General features: G+C 43.2%; 1 protein-coding gene and 1 long non-coding RNA gene across 2 annotated transcripts in view; one reads left to right on the top strand and one right to left on the bottom strand.

Moving 5' to 3' along the window:
• Nucleotides 1-612: 612 nt before the first annotated feature.
• LOC148112963 (uncharacterized) lies at nucleotides 613-17,128 on the bottom strand. The gene is made up of 4 exons (XR_015729027.1): nucleotides 16,561-17,128; nucleotides 10,426-10,488; nucleotides 3,541-3,622; nucleotides 613-845 (listed from the first exon to the last, which is right to left on the bottom strand). It is a non-coding gene; the product is annotated as an uncharacterized LOC148112963 (long non-coding RNA).
• Nucleotides 17,129-19,777, top strand: part of FAM107B (family with sequence similarity 107 member B) — a 50,839-nt gene continuing 48,190 nt past the window's right edge. Inside the window, exon 1 of the mRNA XM_034424841.3 lies at nucleotides 17,129-17,368. The gene's annotated coding sequence lies outside the window, so the exon portion shown is untranslated. The remainder of the gene's footprint in view (nucleotides 17,369-19,777) is intronic.

The following is a 19,777-nucleotide window of genomic DNA, read 5'->3' as shown; positions in this document are numbered from 1 at the left end:
AAAACCAATTTACAATCAGTCCTCACACTTAAGACCGTCACAGATGGGGGGGGGGTCACATGATCAAAATTTGGATGTTTGGCAACTAACGTGTGTTTACAACACGTTGCAGTATCCTGAGGTCAAAATGATTGACGTTTGCAATTTTCCCACCGCAAAATTTTCCCATAAGCGAAGTCAATCGGGGTACCCGGATTCGCTTAACGACCTCATGACTCACTTAAGAGCGACAGTGGTTCGCTTGAGCAGCGTGGCAAAAAAGAAAATGTCATAAAATCAGGTGTGTTTCACTGAACAACCTGCCTTGCTTAGCAGTGGAAATCGTGATTCCATTCGTAGGTGTGAGTTGAAGGCTGCCTGTATTATTTGTCTTCTAAATTGGAATTATAAAATTATAAAAGTGATTTTCCCCAATGATTTTCTTCACTTTGAACGCAGAACATTCCTGCCCTCAATAGATTGTGGCTGAAGAAATTCAGCTCAGATATAGAAGAGGAAAAAAAAATACACCCCATTGGTTCTAAAACTTTAAAAAGTTCAAGCTACCGCAAGAGAAGAATGCAGAGTTTCACTTCTTATCACTTACCGATAAGAGCATTTCATCAGATTTACTGCAGAAATTGTTTAATGAATTTGATAAAAAAAAATATGATTCAACAATTAAAAAGGAAATGGAAGAAGGATTTGCACGGATAATGATGAAAAATCTGAAGGGAGCTTGTCAATCAGAAAGGTTGGCAGATCGAATCCCTAGTATAGGTCTCCTGAATGAGCAGGGGGTTGGACTAGATGACCTCCAAGGTCCCTTCCAACTCTGTTACTGTTACTGTTATATCTTCTTCAAGCTTAAAAGGAGAAAAGATGTTAAAAGGTTATTTCGAAAGTTAATTCCTGAAGGCAAGAATAATGTTGATTCTTAATTGATCAACAATTTTATTAATATGTTGCTTTTATTTCTCTCTCTCTCTCTCTCTCTCTCTCTCTCTCTCTCTCTCTCTCTCTCTCTCTCTCTCTCTCTCTTCCTTGTTACCATTGGTAACCATTGAGAGGAAAAGCAAGACAGAAAACAACTGGAATTATTCAAGCTTTCAGGTTTGCCATCCTCTGATGATGATCTGTTTGCAGGTATGATCCATTAAATATTTATTGCTCGGCAATTATATCATGCACAGAAACGGATCTCTGGCAAGGAAGAAGGCCTGTTCTCAGCCCTGGGAAGATGCTGATGGGGGTGAACAATTGCCAAGGCGGTTGGCTTAGATCAGCCAGGGAATTTCACTGCATTAAGAGCAGGTCGGATGCGAAGGGAAAAAGCCATATATCGCCCCACTTAAGTTTCCTTTAAAAACACACAGCATATTGTTTTCTATACGAGAAGCTTCAGGGGAAGGAATGACTCTTAGGGAGCGTTTTCATTAAAGGAATCAGCGGCATCAGGGACCTTTTGCAAACCCCCAAATAATCAAATTGCAAACATCCAGCATGTGTGTGTATGTGTGTGTGAAAGAGAGAGAGACAGAGACAGAAAGAAAGAGACACACACACAAAGACAGAGAGACACAGAGACACAGAGAAAGAGAGACACACACACACACAGATAGACAATGAGAAATAGAGACAGAGAAAGAGAGAGAGACAGAGACAGAAAGAAAGAGACAGAGACAGACAGACACACAGAGACGCACAAAGAGAAAGAGAGAGAGACACACACACAAAGATAGACAGAGAGACACACACAGAGAGAGAAAGAGAGACACACACATACAGAGAGAGACAATGAGAGATACAGAGACAGAGAGAGAGAAAGAGAAAGAGAGAAAGAGACAGAGACAGAGAGACAGAAAGAAAGAGAGACAGGGACAGACAGACACAGAGAGAGAGAGAGAGACAAAGAGAAAGAGAGAGAGAGAGAGAGAGACAAAGAGAAAGAGAGAGAGAGAGAGAGAGAGACAAAGAGAAAGAGAGAGAGAGAGACAGAGACAGAGACAGAGACAGAGACAGACAGACAGACAGCAGGTGTGCATTTAAGTTCACCATCAACCCAGGGCCTCTTCACTTGAAAGCTAAGGGACACTTTGATGGTCCACATTAGTGTTTTTACAAACTTGGCAACTTTAAGATGGTGAACTTCAACTCCCACGAATCCCCTAGCCAATGGAATTCTGGGAGTTGAAGTCCACACATCTTAAAGCGTGGATTGGCGGTCAACGCTGTGTTAGGGAATTCTATCTATTAACTAGGAGTTTTCCATTTGGCTATGGATGTAACTTTCTCGGTCCAGGTTGTTTTCTCTGTAAAAAAAAAACAAACAACAACTCTGTTTCTCTGTAAAAACAAAGTTTTTTTAAAAAAAAGTTTAAACCATTAGGTAGAATCTTCCTGGCACAAATCATTCTGGGCAGAGTTCACTCCTCCTCAAATCTTACAATTCTGATCAGTTGTTCTTCTGCTGAGTTGCTGCTGTTGTTTTTCCAGAAGTGAAATAGAGCTCTGACAAATTGTCTATCCGGGTTCCCTTGTTCTACAAAACACAAAGACGCTGAACATACACGGTAGTTTTCCAGGGCAAAGATGAGGCTGCAATTTACCTGCTCCCAGTCAAAGGTCCATTCTGTTATTTTAAGAGAAGGGAAATGATTTATGGAGGCGCTCAGTGAATGGCGCTTGGTTTCCTTTATCAAAAAACTCCGTAGCAGGTCGAAGTCAAGGGCACCGTAAGGCTCTGCATTTGGAATTTAATTTAAGATCCTCGAGTTTGCTTTTCACAGCATTCTGGTGTAACCTCCAAACCATAATCCAATCAAACGAGCATTTTCTCTAAGATAATGAAGAGTCCCTGAATTTTTGCATAAGTCTGCTCATGTCCAAATCTTGCCTCAATGCCCAGCCTTCTCCCTCAAAAAGAGGAGATTTTTCTCTGGCACCAATCCTGGTGTTGTAGGTCTTTCTCTAGAACATTCTCTCTAGGATTCTTCAATGTTATCTTTTAGGCATCTGGCTACAATAGCTTACTTATTACAAGCTTTGCTGGGGTAGTTTTTAAAAAACTACTTCCTGTAGATAGCTAATTTTCCTTCCTTCCTTCCTTCCTTCCTTCCTTCCTTCCTTTCCCTTCCCTTCCCTTCCCTTCCCTTCCTCTCTTCCTTATTTCCTTCCTTCCTTCCTCCACTTCCTTCCCTCTCTTCCTTATTTCCTTCCTCCCTTTCCACCCTCCCATCTCCTCCTTTCCCCTTCCTCCCATCTCTTCCTTCCTTCCCTCCCTCCTTCCTTCTCACCTTCTATCCTTTCCATTCCCCTCCCTCCCTCCCTTCCCCACCTCCTCCCATCTCCGCCTCTCCCTTCCTTTGATGTCTTTGGAATTAGCACTTGTAAGAAATGTGGACTTGGGCGTTTATATAAATAAAAAAGAGGGATTTAAATATTTTTCATAAAATAATCCCCATAATACTCGGTAGAAACTGGAAAGGTTTATCTTCCAGATGTTGCTAAGCTACAGTTCGTAGCAGCTTGCACAACAGTGGACAGCATTTGTGCACCAACCTCTAACGGGTGGTGTGTTCCCCGCTTTTCTTGTGAAGAAGGACACACTGATTGTGTGTATCTGATGGAAGATGCATCAAAGCTGAAAGACACAAAGGTTGGAGTCAATCAATCAATCAATCAATCAGTCAGAATAGAGCTGGAAGGGACCTTGGAGGTCTTCTAGTCTAACCCCCTGCTCAAACAGGAGATCCTATACCAGGGTCAGCAATCTGTGGCTCGGAAGCTACAGGTGGCTTTTTCACCCCTCTGCTGCGGCTCCCTGTCACTCAAAATATCACTCACAGCTGCCAATGGGTGACACTCGCCGGCACGCGATTTATTGAGCTTTTCAACCCCCGGTAGGCCAACCATGGATAAATCCACGAAAAGAAAAGTTTCAGAACGTTTAATTCAACTACATATGCTAGTTTTGTGGCCGCTCAGGAAATAGTCAGGCACGGGAAGGGTTTTGTGGCTCCCGGTGTTTTCTTTTCTGTGGGAAACGGGTCCAAATGGCTCTTTGAGTGTTTAAGGTTGCAGACCCCTGCCCTAGACCATTTCAGACAAGTGACTGTCCAGTCTCTTCTTTAAAACCTCCAGTGATGAAGCATCCACAACTTCTGATGGCAAGCTTACATCATTTCAAATTGTTACCGATTGGAACCAAAATTGTCCATTTTTGTGTCTGTGTCTGGACATTTGAGATCATGTTACGGGTACAATCTCACAAGCGATTGCCAGGCTCACTCAACACTGATTCACCCACCCAAACATCCTGCAGATCCCCCATTTGTACTCCACGTTGTGTTTTCTGGGCAAGTAGAAACACTCCCAAGGGAAACACTGCCCTGCCCTGCAGCCCTCTTGTCTTAACACGTCCAGGGGAAAGAGAGCGGTTCTGGAAATACATTTCAATTCATTTCGTTTTAATTTAAAGAAATTAAAAGGTGATGGGTGCCAAGGAAAACGTTTGAGGAAGAATCCATGCCCAGAAGCACCCGTCACTCGCCAGTAGCTCTCCTGCTCAGCTCTCACCTGCTCTCCTGCCTGCCTGCCTGGGAGTCCTGCCTCTTCCTGTACAATGACGCACACGGTCCCTGGTTAGAACAGAACAGAACAGAACAGAACAGAACAGAACAGAACAGAACACTTTATTTGGCCACAGGTGATTAGACACACAAGGAATTTGTCTCAGTGTTGACAGGAATTGCCAGAAGTGCCATGATGTGGTTACATGGTGTTCAATTCAAGTCAGAATAGAGTTGGAAGGGACCTTGGAGGTCTTCTAGTCCAACCCCCTGCTCAGGTAGGAAACCCTACCATTTCAGACAAATGGTTGTCCAATCTCTTCTTAAAAGCATCCACAACTTCTGGAGGCAGGCTGTTCCACTGGTGAATTGTCCTCACTGTTAGGAAGTTTCTCCTTAATTCCAGGTTGCTTCTCTCCTTGATTAGTTTCCCTCCGTTGCTTCTCGTCCTGCCCTCAGGTGCTTTGGAGAATAGCTTGACTCCCTCTTCTTTATGGCAGCCCCACAATATTTTAAGACTCTTATCAAGTCACAGTACTCCTTCTTTTCACTAAAGTAGATACACCCAGCTCCTGCAAACCGTTCTTCATACGTTTTAGCCTCCAGGCCTTTAACCATCTCAGTTGCTCTTCTCAGCACTTTTTCCAAAATCTTAACATCTTTTTTGTAATGTGGTGGTGGCCAAAACTGGATGCAATATTCCAGGTGTGGCCTTACTAAAGTTTTATATCATACTTTATAACTGCATCGCTTGGCGTCAGAAATCCCAGTAACTTGGCAACTACTTATAATGGATGCTAATGACAGGCTGAGCAACATATAACAGATTTTCAAAACAATGCAATTATTTTTCTATCGTTGGTTCTATTTAAAGCGTATCTCCATGTTGTAAGAATTCAATTCACGTCTCTTTCCATCTTCTTGCTTTTCTTTTTCATTTGAATCCAAATGGCTTGTTTTCTGTGGTGGGTGAAATTTTGCTGAAACCAGGTCTTCAAAATAGACATAAAGCCAGTTTGGGTATTTTAACCACATCCCTCCCCCCCAACAGCCCCCAATAAACACAAAACCTGGTGGTGCAGCAGACTAAAGCGCTGTTAAGTAGCACCAGCTGCCTGCAATTACTGCAAGTTCAAATCTCCCTAGGCTCAAGGTTGACTCAGCCTTCCATCCCTCCGAGGTAGGTAAAATGAGGACCCGGATTGTGGGGTCAATAAACTGACTTTGTATAAAAAAAAGAACACCGCTTGGGGAGGGGGCCGAAAGCCCTACTAAGCAGGTAGATACAAAAGTATGGAGGCTATTGCTTAACACACTGTAAGCCGCCCTGAGTGTCATGATGGCACCTCTCTGCTTTGGACATTTGACCTCAGGAGGGATCACTCTTTAAATATTATTTTTTTTTTTAAAAGTTTTATTTTCTTTTAATACAAACATTCCATCATTCATTAAACAGTGTGTACACATTTTACGTGTGGTACACATTTTTTGTGTCATAGCACTTTTCGCTTACCACCATATTCATTATTTATATCTATTCTTATTTTAATACTAATACTTAATACTTAACATATCTATTATTGTGACATTTCTCTTCTTAGCTTATTTAACTTTATAATGCATTGCTTTCGTATTTATTCTCTAACCATTGAGAAAATAAATCCCATATATTATAGTAATCAGATTCTTCCTTTCCTTTAATAGCAAGTGTTAAATCTATTCATTTCTGCATATTCTAATATCTTCTTAATCACAATTTCATCTGGAGGAATCTCTTCGCCCTTCCAATTTTGTGCAAATACAATTCTAGCTGCAGTTATTACCTGAATAATCAAATATACATTTTTTTTACTATAATTTTTTAGTAAAATCCCCAACAGGAATATCTCAGGTTTTAGATCAATATGCTGCTATGTCATCTTCTCCAACCACATACGAATTCTTGCCCAATATTTTTGTGCTTCTACACGTCCACCACATATGAAAATATGACCCCTGTACCTGATGACATTTCCAACATTTAGTTGATTTGTCTTTAAACATTTTTGTCAATCTTTCGGGTGACAAATGCCGGATCACTCTTTAAATTGATATGCCTCATACTTGTGGGATCCAGAGATCCTGAAACTGGCAGGCACAGCCAATTTTTAATCCCTTGCAGCAACCAGCTCTGCAAAATCTGAATCTGTTCTATTCCTCCCACCTTCATGTGTGGGAGGTTTTTTACACATAATGAACAGCTCCGACCAGATGTGGCAGGATGTTTTTAAAATCTTGATTGCTCTCCGAATCTGGGAAAGCAAAGTCTACAAGCTTCCCTGTGAGGTCCTTTCCAGTAGGAGGTATTGGAAAATGAGAGGGACTGGATGGTTCCTCTTAAACGATTTAAATAGTTTTGAGTTTATAAGAGGCATTTAGCTCCCTTTCCAGTAATTGCAAAGTATTCTGTGCAATCAGACCCTTTTTAATTATTTGGCACATGCCTGTGGGAGACCACTTCGAATTTTATTGCAAGGGTTTTTTTCCCCCAAAAAAATTTTTTTTATTTCAGTTTCCAGCAATATCTCTCTTTTCCCCCTACCTCCCACATGCTGGAAGGATTTTTTTCTTACACACTTGGTCACCTTGTCTATGGAGATTCTCAGTCATCTGGGTCACAGTTGTCCCAAAGGTGCTTTTTCAAGAGGCAACTGGACTTTCTGGTTTTTCTTTCTTTCTCTCTCTCTCTTTTTTTTGGAAGACCTTTCGCTTCTCATGCAAGAAGCTTCTTCAGCTCTGACTGGATGGTGGGGAATGGAAGGATGTATATTCCTTGAAGTATCTGGTCCTTTGCATCCTTTTAGAGAGTTGTTGAGGCCACTTGGAGGTTTGTCTGTGTCCTCAGGGCCACCTGAGTGGTGCAAATGGGTGTAGAGCCTCCTTGGAACTGTCGAAAGGAGTGTGTGTTGCGGAGCTGTGCTTTGTGCAGGATGTTTTCTGCCTTGTCCCCCTTTATTGTTGAACACAGGCAGTTGGGGATTATTGTCTGCATCTCAAAATGAAGTGCAAATGGTTCCTATAGTCTGCAATTTTTTTTCTGGAAATCTGGTCATATTCCTGTACCTTTCAAAGGAGGTTCATCCCAAAGTACATCGCTAAAAGTCTACGGAGATTCTCAGTCATCCAGGGTTGCCCCAAAGGTGCTTTTCCAAGAGGCAGCTGGACTTCCTTGTTTTTCAAGAAACAGACACAGATAAACCTCCAAGCGGCCTCAACGGCCCTCTAAAAAGGATGCAAATGACCAGCTGTCTGCAAGGAGTATAAATCCTTCCATTCCCCACTATCCTGTCGGAGCTGGAGAAGCTTCTTGGATGAGAAGCGAAATATCTTCAAAGAAAAACCAGAAAGTCCACTTGCCTCTTGAAAAAACATCTTCGGGACAGTTGGTGACCTTCCTCTTGCTTCAATTCAGCAGATTCTCACAATCTGAGGGACGCTTACAAATTCTCAAACCTTAACTTTGTTAAGAGGGGCATCCAAAATGTGAAGCCACCATGCTATGGTGGTAGCTTTGCTCTTTTTATGCGTGTGACACATAAACAAAAAACAAAAAATCAGACAGAGTTTCGATTGCAAAACTGTGGTGACCATCTTGACTTCTTTTGAACATTCTCTGGAGATACCCTTTCTTGTTATCCTGCTTCCTGCCAATGAACACCGAAGAGTGTTTATCTTTCAGTTGGTCCATGGTGTAAATTGTGTCTGAAAAAAGGACTGTGTATATATGCATATTGATACTCAGCAACTGGTTGTTGTTGTTGTTTGGCAGTGATTTGTAAGTTCTGCATTTGAGGCCAGAACTTTTTCTTGGTATTTTAGCTCTTACCTCTCTTACTCCAAGAGAGCCAAGCCATGTGATTCCTTCATCACATTTCTCACAGTTGAAAGTGTTTGCCGAAAGCATTCAGGTATTATGTTTGGTCTTTCAGAGTCTCTGTCTTGGTCAGAGAGAATGATCCTAGTTTTCGGACACTTGGACAGAGGTCCCTTTGCTTGTTGAATATAATAGTTACAGCAACAACCACAGAGATGGGAGATGGGAAAGTTGGCACAGAGTATTCATTGACCTGTGGAATTGCCTTCACCTGGCTTATTTTTCAGGAGGCCTAAATAATCCATCAGATTTATTAATAAGTGTATTGTACATAAAACTAAAGAAACATTAAATCAGTTGGAGGGAGTGCAAATCTCGTGTGCTCTTTTCTTACACAGAATCTGTAAGAACCTGCACAAAAACAGAAACCATAGGTGCACATGCTGTGATGCTCTGATTAAGGAAAGAAAAAAAAAGTATATTTCCTCTAACTGTATCTGGGAATTGCTGAGTTCAAGAGGCATTTCCCTCCTCTCCCCCCCCCCCCGTTTGCAGGGATTTGTATAATCATTGATCTATGATGAACTTATGGTGTAAATATTTTAAAGAATGAGTATCGCTCTTATTCCAGGCCATGGTCCAAGTTTATTTTGGAAGTCCAGAAATGGGAAGAAGCTCAAGTGATTCCCCCCCCAAAAAACCATAAATCTAGCTTTATATATGTTTATACAGTTGATACTTCAACAAACTTGTGTTTAATTATGTCTGATGACTGAGAAACAAATCAGTGGCCTTTTCCCAAATCGTTATAATTTTCTTGCCCAATATTTATTTATTTGTTGGAGTTTCTCTGAGTGACGTTATGCCAATTGAACAAAGGAGGACAATATTTTCAGAATGGTGAATAAGGTTTGGGGACCACTGGACTAAAACACAGAATAACAGGGTTTAAAAGGGACCCTGGAGATCTTCTAGTCCAACCACCTGATCCAGCAGGAGATTATACTTCATTAGTTCTTTAGGAGATACGCACTTCATTAGGGCAGAACTGGAAAGTTTTATGGCATGAAATATTGTGGAAGGCTGTGGAACTGTCTCTCCTTGAACTGGATTCAAAACTTTTTTTGAAGTCCATCAAAAAACCTTGAGTAAGACCTTGTCTTTCAAGCCAAACCACTTTGTGGGAAAGCTTAAATGCCATGCTAATACTCCAGAGAACAGCAGCTAAAAGTTTTCACCAAACCCAACCTCATTTCAATGATTTATAAGTGATGGTGATAATATCGACCTCTGTGTATAGTCAGGGCGATGGTTTCCCCAGTTGCAATGGATGGCTATGAAAGTTGGACCATAAGGAAGGCTGAGAAGGCCAAAGAATGGAGGCCTTTGAACTCTGGTGCTGGAGAAGACTCCTGCGAGTCCCTTGGACTGCAAGGCCATCCAACTGGTCGGTCCTAGAGGAGATCAACCCTGACTGACTGCTCTTGAGAAGGCCAGATCCTGAAGAAGAAACTCAAATCCTTTGGCCACTTAATGAGAAGGAAGGACTCCCTGGAGAAGAGCCTAATGGTGGGAACGATGGAGGGCAAAAGAAGAAGAAGGGGACGGCAGAGAACGAGGTGGCTGGATGGAGCCACTGAAGCAGTCGGCGTGAGCTTCAATGGACTCCGGAGTATGGTAGAGGACAGGAAGGCCTGGAGGAACATTGTCCATGGGGTTGCAACTAATGACGTTATCAATATGCATTCCCATGCAAACATTTGTATTGCGATATCTCAAGAACATCAGACTTCCCATAAAGCATTCCTTGTGGCTGTTTTCCTTGCTAGCAATGACTGGGAAATATGAGATCTCCCTGCAGAGTGTTGTTTCTAATGTAAGTGCATATAGGGAATATGAAGCCATGCCTCATAAAACAGGGGTAGCATTTGGAACAGATGATTGAATCATCAGTTGCTTCAATTTAGCTGTCTGAATAATTTTACAGATGAAACGTATTGGTTAGTCTCTTGATTAATTTACCTTTTCATTGTGCTCCTGGTTTATTTTTTTCTGTTTCGTCTCTTATCGGTTTTCGATGGCCTCCTTTGAAAGGGAAAAGCAGGGCATCAACTCAAGAAAGGAATTTTTTAATTAAATAGGTAAAGCCTTTTTTTTATTTACAGAGGTTGCTGCTTATTGGTGGATGCAAAGCTGCTTTGAAATTGTTTTGATTTATAGAGTGATATCTAGCCCTATAAAATGGCAGCTTTTTCCTTCTTTTTAACGATTGAGTGATAAGATACATCTAATGGTTCTTCCTCTTAAGCTAATACAGGTAGTCCTTGACTTATGACTAGTTGAGCCCAAAATTTCTGTTGCTAAGTGAGACATTTGTTAAGTGAGTTTTGCTCCATTTTACGACCTCTCCTGCCCCAATTGTTAAGCAAATCTCTGCACTTCTTAACTTAGTACCATGGTTGTGAAGCGATTCTGGCTTCCCCATTGACGTGGCATCTCAGAAGGTTGCAAAGGGGGGATCACATGACCCCAGGACACTGCAACCGTCATAAATATGAGTCTGAATTTTGATCACGTGACCAGGAGGATGCTGCAACCGTTTTAAGGGTGAATAATGGCCATAAGTCACTGTTTCAGTGATGTTGAATGGTCAGTAAATGTTATAAGTCAAATATAGAATCACTTCCTAACACCAACATTATCCATAAATTCCAAAGCTTGAAGTAGGATGATGCTAAAGAGAATGACAGAATAACGGAGTTGGAAGGGACCTTGGAGGTCTTCTAGTCCAACCCCCTGCTCAGGCAGGAAACCTTATACCACTTCAGACAAACCGTTGTCCGGTCTCTTCTTTAAAAATTCCAGTGTTGGAGCTTCCATAACTTCCGGAGGCAAGTGGTTGAGAGGTGATTCGGCCACCTGCAAATTTTCCTTCTGTGCAAACGACACACGTGGCCATTTTCACTGCATCCGGCAGCCCTTTAAGCTTGATTGATTGACTTTGATGGTCTCACTCTGAGTCGCGAGTGAGGGAAACATTCTTAATGGACTTCCTTTGGCTTAAATCCACCTATTGATCTATTTTGGGAACGCTTGTTCCTTGGCACTGAGAATTATTCGTGATGTCCTGAACTTGTGGTAGATTTGTGCTACCACAAAAAAAGAAAGTTAGGTAATAATAGTTGCAGAGATGAATCATATCAGTGAGCAGCGCATGTGTGGCCTCCTGGGCTTGGAGAGATTTTTGACAGACTCCCGAGGGTTTCTCTTTCTTACACTGATGGGAGTCTTACTCAGGCACGCTCAGGAGCAGTGGTGGATAATTGCACGAGGCATGAAAGGTTAGATCAGGTTTTAAATGAGGCTACGGCAGCAGAGGCTTTTCAGTGGAGGCTTTCATGCAGATTGCCAGCTATCTCCACCAAGGAAGGTGAGAACATTTGGTGGGATGCTAAGCTTTGAAGGGCTGTCAAAAGAGACATTGAAAGCTTCAGGGAGGCCTTTGTCCTCTATCAGCTAAGAACATGAACAAAGATAGATACAGAGATGAATAGATAAATAGACAGACAGACATGAGAGAGAGAGAGAGAGAGAGAGAGAGAGAGAGAGAGAGAGAGATGGATGGATGGATGATAGATGGAGATGATATACTGTATAGATGATAGATAAATGATAGACAGACAGACAGACAGACATTAGAGATACACAGATAGATAGATAGATAGATAGATAGATAGATAGATAGATAGATAGATAGATAGATCATACATCCATACATCCATACATACATGATGGATGGACAGATGGACGGATGGACGGACAGATAGATTATTTATATTACATCTTAGCTGAGAGATCTTACATTCCTGGGTCCCATCTGAGCTTGGCCATTTGCTTGCAGAAATTCCTTTACATTGTGAAAACATAAAGAAGAAAATGAAGGACTGGCCTTTAAAAATAAGGAAGATCAAAATGGTGCCTTCCATGAACTTAATTCCAAACATTTATGAAATTAAATCTGGGAGATAAGTTTGAATTCCATTCCATTTTATTGGCTTTCAATGTTTGTAAGCTGCCCAAGGTCGCCAACCAACCAACCAACAGCCCAGAGACAGTGATCTTGGGTAGGTTGCCCCATCATGGGGGTCTGGACAACCATCTGGGGCTTAAGCCTTTGTTTGTTGGTCTGGTAAGACATTTGTATGCATATCTATTTATAGCTGTCCTTCTCCCCTTCATTGATTTCAGTTGTGCTAATCAAATGTTTTAGAGTTTAATAGAAACGTCTCTTGATTAGAAATTAGGTTATGAAGCACATTATGATATTCTACTAATGGACTAGAATATATTCAAGATTTGTTGGTTATCCACTTACATTTTATTGGTTTTATATTTTCTCCTTTCTTACTATATTTTCTAGTGTTTAAAATCGGGACCTAAACATCCGTATTGTTTCTTCTCCCTTTTTAAATATCATTATAACGAATGTAAAAAAAAAAAAATTAGAAAGCTAGTGTAATTTTTTTTTTTATATTTCCCTCCTAATTTTTCACTGTTCTAATTAGAGGCTTTTGAGTTGTTAAATTAAGTTTAAGGGCTTAATTTGTGGATTTTGTCTAAATACTATGGACGGTGAATAGCCTGAAGTCACAGGGGAGGATATAAATTTGGGAAAAAAATAAATAGAGTCAGATATTTACCCATAAAATGCTATTGTGCAATCAGGAAGTAAAAAAAAACAACTCGCTAATTGCACAATAGCATTTTATGGGTAAATTCTTCTCCAAAAGAAAATTCAACATCTGCTATAGTTGTACTAATAATTTATCTAACAGGATCTCCCAGTTCTCTTTTTTGTTTTTGTTTTATTTACAATGCACTCAAGAAATTAATCCATCACATGACTGTGACCAGAATAAAGTCTAAAACAAGACAATAAAAGCAGAAAAAAATAGCCATTAGACTTATATACAGCTTCACAGTGCTTTACAGCCCTCTCTAAATGATTTACAGAGTCAGCCTCTTGCCCCCAACAATCTGGGTCCTCATTTGACCCACCTCAGAAGGACAGAAGGCTGAGCCAACCTTGAGCCTGGTGAGATTCGAACTGGCAAACTGCAGGCAGCCGGTAGTCAGCAGAAATAGCCTGCAGTACTGCGCTCTAACCACTGCACCACCAAGGCTCTAATTAGGCAAAGATGGAAGAAACCTTTATTGGGCTGTCTCTGAAACAGAAGAAACTGGCTTAACAGAACTCACTCCATAGACATCCAATGCAAGCTGTCATTATAATTGTGTGTGTGCATTGTGATATCACAGCACCCATCCAATAACCTGATACGATATGAGAGGGTGACTGGGTGTTGTTGGTTAAGACACCAAGCTAGAAGCCAGGAGGCTGTGAGTTCTAGTCCAGGTTTAGGAATGAAGCCAGCCGGATGACCTTAGGCCAGCCAGGCTCTCACAGCCCTAAGAAGGAGGCAATGACCCAAGCCACCCAGTGGGGTTTATGCCTAAGGTGGGACTAGAATTCACCATCTCCTAGTGATTGGCCCAAAGTCACCCAGCTGGTTTTCATGGCTAAGGAGAGACTAGAACTCACTATTTCCAGCTGGTACCTTAACCGCTAGTCCAAGCTGGCTCTTTTCCCCTTCCAATGCCACCCTTCAAACTGAACCACTAAGTCTGGGTGCCATTACAGAAAACGCTCTTCCTTCCTCCTTCCTATCAGCCAACTAATCTTAATTAAAAAGCCGGCCTATTTTTTTTTTTCTTTGCTCACATAGATCTGCTAGTGTAAAAGAACCCCACCCACTTCCAGCCTCCATCTCACCATCTCAAAGGAAATGTTACTCATTAGAGAAATCAATATTCTCTCGTAACCCAAGACCAAACACCACTTATAAAGAAGGATTCTCTACTAAAGAGAACGATGGAAGCCAGCAAGGTTCTTGCATCTCCAAATAGGGGCAAAATAGGGAAAAAAACACCTTGTAAGCTACCAAGTATCTATGGAGATTCTCAATCGTGGTTGTCCCAAAGGTGTGTTTTTGAAAAGGCAACTGGGACTTCCTTCGTTTTTCCTTGAAGATGTTTCACTTCTCATCCAAGAAGCTTCTTCAAGTTCTGTAGGGAAGAACTGAAGAAGCTCCTTGAGAGATGAGAAGCGAAATGTCTTTTAGGAAAAGCAAAGGAAACCCAGTTGCCTTTTCAAAACGCACCTTTGAAAGCTAAGTAGGGAAATAGGAATAGGTTTGTGTTTGGATGGGCAACCACCAGGATTTGCTAGGGAGGTAGGCTTTACTATTTAACTTGTGTTTCTCAACCTTGTCACTTTAAGATGAATGGACTTCAACTCCCAGAATCCCCCAGCCAGCTGGCTGGAGGATTCTGGGAGTTGAAGTCCACTCATCTTAAAGTGACAAGGTTGAGAAACAGAGAGATGTTACTATTCTTTTAGTCAATGGATGTAAATTGAACCAAAAATGAAACTTATAACTTACACACTTTCCATATACCAAGGAAATAAAATATTTGATGCTATACATATTAACAGCAGCACGAATAGTATATGCAAAAAATTGGAAACAGGAAAGAACTCCAACTAAGGAAGAATTGATAGATAAGATTTTAGAATGTGCTGAGATGGATAGATTAACAAAAGAAATGAAAGAAAAAGAAGGGACAGATTATTATAGAGTATGGAATAAATAGTATAAATGATTTAAGGTGAGAAATAAAGAATAATAACTATCAGGGGAGAAAATTAGAAGTATAAAGTATATACATGACAAATGTAGGGAGCGGAATAAAAATGTATTGAAACGGACAAAAACAAGCAGTATAAATAAAAAAGAAAATTTTTATATAACAAGAATATAGAAATGTATAATATTAAAGATATAATTAAAATATGTATATAATAATTGTAGAGAAATGTATAAAGTTAAGCTTGTTAAAGCTGAAAAACATATTGTAAAAAGGACAATGGGGAAAAAGAAAAAAGAAAGAAATGAAGACATAGGGGAGGAAAGATAAAATAATAGAAAGAAGACCACGAAGAAACAATGTTTAAAAGAGATAAGATATGTATATGTTGTATGTTATGTGAATGTCATATATATATGTTATAATAAAATTACAAATTTTGGAAAAAAAAAAGAAAAGTTACATACTGCTAGCCAACCGATCACAGGTAGTACTTGACTTAGTATAGCTCATTTAATGACCATTCAAAGTTACAAAAGCAATGTATGACCGTTTTTCACACTTACGACCCTATCATGGTCATGTGATTTATATTTGGATGACAGATTCACATTTATGACGGTTGCAGAGTCCCTGAGGTCACGTGATCCCCATTTGGCGGCCTTCTGACCAGCAAACTCAACAGGGAAAGCCCGATTCACTTAACAATCATGTGACTAATTCAAGAACTGCAGGATTCGCTTAACAACCGTGGAGAGAGAAGTCGTAAAATAACTCACTTAACAAATTTCTCACTTAGCAACATAAATATTGGGCTCAATTACGGTCATAAGTTGAGGTCTGTCTGTATTTCAAACTAGTCACCATTTTTTTTCTCATAACCCCCTTATCTGATGAAAAATAACCCAGATTAGATCATCAGGATGACTTTGTTCCATGTCACTTGTTTGGAAATAAAATAATCCTGTAATGAGATCATGCAGAGCCCTATCCAAACCCTTTCTCTGAACAACGGAATAACTGAATAGCTTCCCAATGGCCTCCTCTCTGGACTCCTCAACAAAAGATCTTCCATCCAACCTGACTCACCTTTGGGGGTGGGTGGGTGGGTGCAAAGCCAACTTCGGTGACGCTAGGCTCGCCCACCCTCCTAAACCAGGATTAAACCATGGCTTGTTGGAGCAAGCCCCATTGACCCACCAAGCACAATAGAACAGAATAGCTTTATGGTTACTTTAAACGGATACTAATCGGCATACATTAAAATGAAATTATGTTGCATGCAGCTCTCAAAGGGTCTCCATCTCTAATATAAACATAAACATGGTAAAATAGATAGATAAATAGATCGGTAGATAGAAAGATAGATAGATAGATAGATGGGTGGATGGGTAGGTAGGTAGATGATAGATAGATGAGATGATAGATAGATAGATAGAATGTACCCACATATATGCAGCCATGTTGCATTAAGGGGAAAAAAAACTCTTTCCAGATGCTTGCAAACGCACGAATCCAGCTGCTTGAATGACATTCAAAGGGGGGGAAGAGAGATATAAAATTGGCTCTTCTCCAGCCCCCCTAATTTAAGGGCCATTAAGACTCCAGGGGCGCGTGGTTGGGGGGGGGGGAGGGGAGAGAAAGCTGGCTTCCTCGGGAGTAGGACGGGCTCCAGCAGAGGCTGGGGAGGGTCGCCGCAGGGACTCGGGGGGCGCCTGCCAAGCCTGCTCCCCACCGATTGAAGACGGCCTTTGTTTTCCGCGCGTTGGACTCAACGGGGACCCCCGTCGCAGCCCCCCCTCGCTCTGAGCCTCCGCGTGGGCTTCCCCCGCGGGGCTCTCAGCTGGCCGACCCCTCCCCCCGGGAGCCCCTCTTCCTCCCCAGCGCCCGCGGAAACAAAGGCTTAAGCCCGGCTTGAAGCCACAAAAGCCCCGGAGCCGCCAGGCGAGCGGCGGCGGGGCACGAGTGGGGGGCTGCCCGCTTGGCGGCGGGTGGGTGGGTGGGTGGGCGGGAGAGCGAGGGGAGGTCCCGGTCCCGTGACTCAGCAGGCGGGCGGGGCCGATCCGCCCCGCAGCCCTTACAAGGCGCGTCTCGGCCGGCCAGGAGGAGGAAGGCTTGGCTGGCTGGCGGCGCCCGGGAGGAGAGAAGCCCACCTACCCACCCAGCCGCTCAGGCAGGCAGTGGCGAGGGAGAGCCCAGGCGGAGCAGCGGCTGGCTTCGGGGAGGGGGCCCGGCCTTTCCTGCCTCCTGCTTGCCGGTAGGGCTGGGCTGTTGACTGAGGAGGGGGCTGGCGGGCGGGCGGGAAGGGGGGGCTTCCTCCCTCCCTCCCTCCCTCGGCGCACAAAGGCTGGAAGCGGGCGGAGGCGCGGTGCGCGGGAGGCTGGCCAGAGATGGGGGCGGCCGAGACCTGGACTCGGGGTGGGGGGCTTGGGGGACCCCCTTCCCCTCCCTCGGCCTCCCCAACCAGGCGTGCGGGGGCCAAGCGCACGAGCTCTCCGGGCCAGGGCAGCCGCTTCCCTCCCCGGCTTTGTGGGCTGCGTGGCTCTCTGGGCGCGGCGGGCAGGAGGTTGGGGCGCCTCTCAGGGGAGCCCCCGACCCGTCTAGGGCCGCTGCAGACAAAGGGTCCCGCCAAACGTGGCTGGCTTCGGGGCGCCTTGGCCAAGCGGCCGGGCTTCCTCAATCTGCCTTGCCAGCCCTCCGGGGGCCAAGTCCTCTGCCCTCCCCGCCTGGGCTGGCTCCGGCTCCCCCCCCCGGCCAGTTGAAAGAGGCTTTAGGGGCGCTCGGATATTCTACATCTTCCCCCCCACCCCAGGTTGCCCCCTTCCTCCTCCCCCCCTTTTAACAAACTTTTAAGACAGTAGCTGCGCCTCTCCGCTTTTGCGCATTGGAAAGAGCCCAGGACCCTCGGGGAGAGCCAGAGATGAGGAGCAGCGGGTCCTTGGAGGGTCTTGGGGTGGGGTGAGAGGCTGCTTTTCTCCCTCCCCCCCAATGCACAATTCTCCCTCCCCCCAACCCCTTTTGTCCTTCAGAAGGTAGCATTTGTCCAAGACCACCTGTGAGCTCTTCCCTTCCCCTCCAGATCATCTTTTCTTACTTCTGAAGCTGACATCTTTTCCTGGGTTTGGGGTCCTTTTAAGTGACTGTCTTGGAAATGGGGTTTTGTGTGTGTGTATTTTGTTTTTAAAGTATTCATTGAAAATAGGGTTGGTGGTTCTGTGCTGTATCCCAAACGTCAATCTTAAACGAAACTGTCTTCAAGATGTAAATCGTAAACTGGAGTGTATTCCCCCCCCCCTTTTAATCAAAGACATTTGAACTTAATTTGGACTTTGGATGTGATGAGTTGTGGGTGTGTATCAATGGACTTCTAATATGAAGGGATTTAATGGCTACATGTGTTGAGCATATGGACAGCAGGAGCCGGTCCCTTTAATCCAGTGGCTTCCCATCCTGTAGTAAAATGCTGTGTCTGGATTTTCCTCCTTTGTCTCTGGATCTGTAGGTGGTGGGATTGTTCTAATATTCTCATGATGGCAGGATTTTACCTCCCGTTGGTTCCTCTTTGTAGGAGATCCGCACCAGATGATGGTTGTGCTTTTGAAGGGTTTCCAACTACAGGTAGTCCTCAATTTACAACAGTTTGCTTAGTGACCATTCAAAGTTACTACAGCACTGAAAAAAGTGATTTATGACCATTTTTCACACTTATGACGATTGCAGTATCTCTAGGGTCACATGATTAAAATTCGGACACTTGGCAAATGACTCACATTTATGATGGTTGCAGTGTCCGGTGTGGGGGGGTGTTTCATGTGATCCCCTTTTGCGACCCTCTAACCAGGCAGATTCACTTAACAACCGGGTTCCTAACTTATCAACTGTAGGGATTCGCTTAACAGCCATGGCAAGAAAAGTCGTAAAATGGAGCAAAACTCACTTAACAAATGTCTCGCTTAGCAACATAAACGTTGGGCTCAGTTGTGGCCGTAAGTGTGAGGACTGCCTGCATTTTTGCAATCCTTGTTTGAAATAGTGTGGATCCAGAATTTTCAATCTCATGTCATCGACGCCAAAACTCTTGCGGGCTCATTTCTGTTCCAGCCGTTCCCTTGTCTCGGTTTGTCCTGCGATGGGTCTCCTGGCTTAAATGGTCCCTGAACTTTGCATCACAGTTTCCTGGCTGTGGCTCATGGTTACTGCGGTTGCCCTCCAGGAATAGTTGCAATCTAGCACTAATCTGGGTTTGTTTTCCGCCTGTGGAAAATGTTCATTGTTGCATTTGGTGGCTCTGATCTGCCTTGACTGAAATGTCCTTGTGCTTTCCGATATTGGCTGGTGTCAGAAAGCAGGGACTGACCTAGCTTGCGTTTGGAAAGGAGACCACCAGGAAATGCTGGACTGTCAGTAAGCGCCAGACTTAAGTACAGGTAGTCCTCAGCTTATGACTTCCATTGATTGCTAAGCAAAATGTTGGTGAAAGGAGTCGCTCCCAGTTTTGTGACCCCTTTTCCCACGGTTGTTAAATGAACCACTGCAGCCGTTAAGCAAAATTGGCTTCCTCCATTGACTTCATCGCAAACCAGCTGGGAAGGTTGCAATTGTCATACATATATCAGGGGTCTCCAATTTTGGCAACTTTAAGACTTTAGCAAAGCTGGCTGAGGAA

This window comes from Pantherophis guttatus, chromosome 7 (genome assembly GCF_059756535.1).
Source record: "Pantherophis guttatus breed Tessera chromosome 7, ASM5975653v1, whole genome shotgun sequence".
NCBI classification, from domain to species: Eukaryota; Metazoa; Chordata; class Lepidosauria; order Squamata; family Colubridae; genus Pantherophis; species Pantherophis guttatus.
The sequence above is the reverse complement of the archived record's forward strand: the minus strand, read 5'-3'. Positions and strand labels throughout refer to the sequence as shown.